Source organism: Anneissia japonica, unplaced genomic scaffold (genome assembly GCF_011630105.1).
Source record: "Anneissia japonica isolate Jap-2015-1 unplaced genomic scaffold, ASM1163010v1 scaffold9290_len831353_cov190, whole genome shotgun sequence".
Taxonomy (NCBI): domain Eukaryota; kingdom Metazoa; phylum Echinodermata; class Crinoidea; order Comatulida; family Comatulidae; genus Anneissia; species Anneissia japonica.
Genome location: NW_022745682.1, coordinates 200,582 through 204,893, shown reverse-complemented (window position 1 = coordinate 204,893; position 4,312 = coordinate 200,582).

Here is a 4,312-nt window from a genome sequence, read left to right as displayed (position 1 = left end):
TATTGATTTAGATTAACTTTTTAATTACATCACAAATAGGACTTTCTATTTTGTATATACTGTAGTATTCGTGATTAAATTTGATATTGCTTAATCTCAATCGAACACGCGTCTGTCCCGTTTTTTTTTTTTTTTTTTTTTTTTTTTTTTTTCATTGTACAGTATCGCAAAAACTAGAGCAGTCTGAAAATCAAAATTTTTTCAACTTATATTTTGACGCCTTTTGAATTTATTTTTAGGATTCAAATCTGTATCATAACATAGGGCCTGCTAATTATTGAGTCGTTTACTCTATTCATGATACATGCATCCAAACAAAAACACTATTAAACAAACGGCGGTCAGACTGAGATTATAGTACACTGCATGCAGGCACGCAAATTTAAGACAATAGCCAAAATTGTAACAAATTTTATTTTAAAAATATTTTGTTTCGATGTTTTGACTCGAATGTTCTGATTTTTAAAGTATTTAATTTTAACACTTAAGACTTTCTGTATAACCTTTTGGAGACCCAGATGTGATCAGACGACCCTCAAAAATTCACTCACGGCCCAAACTTGGGTTACGACCCATGGGTAAATAGATTTTATTATGACTGTATAACAGTTAGAGCGCATGTCATGCATGCATAATAATATGCCAAATAAATATTAATAAAATTTCAGTTCCTTAACCTTTTTATTTGTCAATTATAAGTGTTGGACATCAACCATCTATAATTTCCATTTTTTACTTGCCTGCCTATCTCCCCCACCCCACTCCCCACCACCATTGCCAACCATATTAAAGTTCATTCAGTAAAATTCAGTCTTGGCTATCGGTATTTCCTTTGAGTTATAATCAGCTGGTACACTGAGTAAAAACAAACAAGATTTCTTTCTCCAGATATTCGATCGATAGCAGTAGCCAGTTTAGGGGGTGGGGGCCTTTTTTAAATTTCAAAAAATATTGAGAAAAAAATAATATATTCAAATTTTTGTCTACAGGTGCAGTAATCATACATTTTCTTAGCTCTACTTCAGCCGTACGTGGTTGGACTGAGGTAAAAAAGAAATATAAAATAGTACCTAGATGGGAAGACACTTTTATATACAGTAGTAAAATTCATCATCATCACATCACCTGGCAAAATAAAGCGTCAACAAATTTCTCATGATCTCTTATTAACGATTTTCGGCAAACATAGAGATCTAATTAATACTGTACATGTGATGTAAAATGAATCATCATTGATCGTATGTTTCTTTGTTGTTTATGTACTTTTGTTGCCATGAGAAAAACTAATTTCATATTTTAATTTGACAATAAAGCTATCTTGTATCTAATATGAATCGTTGCGATAGAAATATAACAACATAATTGTCTTCGATTTATCTACTTTACCTACTTCATGAGCCGAAAACCAATTTATCTTTACACACTTTTATCATACTTGTATAATAAAGGCACGCACTCGAGTCGTGTATTACAGTTAATTCAGATGTTTGTGGACAGAAAACACACCGGTATCTTGTTATAAAATAAGATGTTATCTGCCTGTAAAGTGGTCTTTCGTTAAAATCTGGTCATTTATGCAGTTCAATTCTACAATTTCCAGGTATATTCTTGACTTCCTTAGGAACGTGATGGGGACCACCACCTTAAAATAGTTGGGGTACGTGTCGCCTGTCACCCCCGTCCATGCTATTCACCAGAAGACAAGGCATTATACAGTAATTCGGCACCAAATCCTGAATTTACGTGATTTCCAACATTTTTTTTATATGAAGAGAGTAGAATAGTAGGCCTATTCCAAATAAATCAATTATCAGTCATTATTATACTTTTTAAAATATCAACAATTATTTTACACTATTTGCAAATAAATTTGTTTTATTGTATTAGCTATAAAATTTTTTAATTGGTGTTTTTAGGTAAGAAAATATAATAATAGGCCTATTCCTATATAGGGCCTATTGATGTAAGATCACATACTTTTTTTTCCGACTCCTGAGTCTCAGCTGGGTCGGCGCACACTGGGCAGGCCTCACTATTTGTCAATTAATCGTACCTATCATTGTATTTAAAATTAATATTGAATTATTGTTGTAGATCCATCTACCCTGAAATTAAATATTACAGCGGTTATAATATCTAACAATTTCCGTGTTTACATTCTGGGACGTGACGTCGTACGAACTTGCGTACTTGCGTACGTACGTACGTGTGTTGCGTAAATGAGTACGCGCAGACTGTTGAAGGTATGTTAACCAATCAAAAGCGTCAGCGGCAAATCAAATTAAAGCGCTTCGTAACCAAGGCACAGCACACACATCCTAGGCAGGGCGTATAAGCCCAGTGAAATAGTTCAGTTTTCTTTGCTATAAAAATCACCTTTCCCGTGGGTATATTTTGGTAAACTTTTTGTATGTTGTAGATATAAAATTTAACTATATATATTCATAAAAAAAAAACGTTTTGTTGCAATTATGTCCAACTTTGGTGCTTCCAATCAGAGCTCAGGAAGCGAAACGACGCTTTGATTTGCGCGAATAAATTCGCCTAGTGGAAAACCGGCTTTTCGCCGGGTGTGTGAACATAGCCATAGAAGAGCTTCAGTATGGTACGACCGACCCTAAAAGACTGTAGCTTTGATGTGCCTTTATTTAAAACAACTTTGCAATGTTCCTCCCAAGTTAATTTATTATGGATTAAAATCCCCGGTATTTGTAACTCCTAGTTACAAATAGACTGGCGCCTCTGAACTTCAAAATTAGTATCATTAATTACTTAGTGGTCACAATATCATTTCTTTTGGTCTTTCTAAAATCCACATAGTTCCTTTGTTTTTGTATCATTTAAATTCAAGTAATTGTCTTTGCACCATTGTGAAAAATCTGTTAACATATTAACATGATTAAGACAATTGTCCTTAATGAGCCCGATTAACACTGTGTCATATCATACTTTAGTATCATTGTCTCCTTGTTCTTCGATCGTGTGTTATATGATGTAGAGCAATGAGGATACACACAGCCTTGGGGAGAGCCAGTGTTGGTTATTATATTTTCCGAGAGGGAAGGAAATTCTGTATCCAGAGAATGATATTGGGGTTAATGAAGGTGGAGATCTTTCAGCTTATTGATCAGAGAAGGTGTGTTCATACTGTTACACGCCGATGCAAAATCAATGAATATTACTCTGGCAAAATGGCCAGCTCTGTCCACATGCTGTTTGTATGGATTGTATGAGCGTCAAACTGCATCTTCAACAACAGAGTTACGAGGTTGATATACACTTTTTAAATTTTTTTTTTATAAGAACACATTTTATAAGAACACTGAGGCTGAAATTGCTTAAAAATTAAGAACAAAATAAGAACAAATTGAGGCTGAAATAAAATGTCAAATGAGGTTTTTGAAAAACCAAAAAATTATATCTGTACCTTATGTGCAGTAATGTAGGTGTGACTATGTAATACCCCCTATAATCAGGTGTACTGTCATTTGGGGCCATTTTTACCAGGCCTTTTTTCGGAGGCAATTTTTCCAGGGCAGTTTTTTCAGGGCCTTTTTTTGCTGTACAATAATGATTTTCTATGTTTGAAAAGTGTGTAAAATAAGAAAAAATTAAGAACATTTTGAGCCTGAAATCGGCCAAAAAATAAGAGGGCAAAATTTTACTGGTGGTTATAAAAAAAAGTGTACATATTGAAATGGATCAACTTGTGGCAGCAGCGAATGGAATAGCAACTTAGCAATCAAACGTTCAAATGGCTTCATCACAACAGAAGTTAATATGCGACTGGGCGAAAATCATTGAATTCAGCTGGCCGGGTTTTTTTTTTCCGGGTACAGGGATGATGATGATTTCCAGCATGATGGTAGGCATATGGTGTTTAAATTATCCATGATGAGCCTCAAAAAACATGGTGAATGGTATGGCTAATTGATGGGAACAAACTTTTAATAATTTGGCACTGATATTATCAGGGCCTCCTGCCTTCCTAAGGTTAACTTTCATTTTCAGGAATTGTTTTACAACTTGCCACCTATGTATTTCAACACGACAATCATCAATGTATTGTTCTTCAAACTCATTTGACGGTGGATGTACTGTAATTGGCTGGATTTTCCGCTTCAAACTGCGCAAAGAGTACGCATTTAATTCATCAGCGGTACATTTACTGTTACTTTCATTATGGATGACTTCTTTTGCTGTTTCAAGCCTGTCATCTTATACATGCATTCCCAAGCATTTTTAGTATTTTTTTTTTCGAAAACAGTTTTGCAATTTATTCTTATACACTTCCTTTGATTTCTGTATTTCG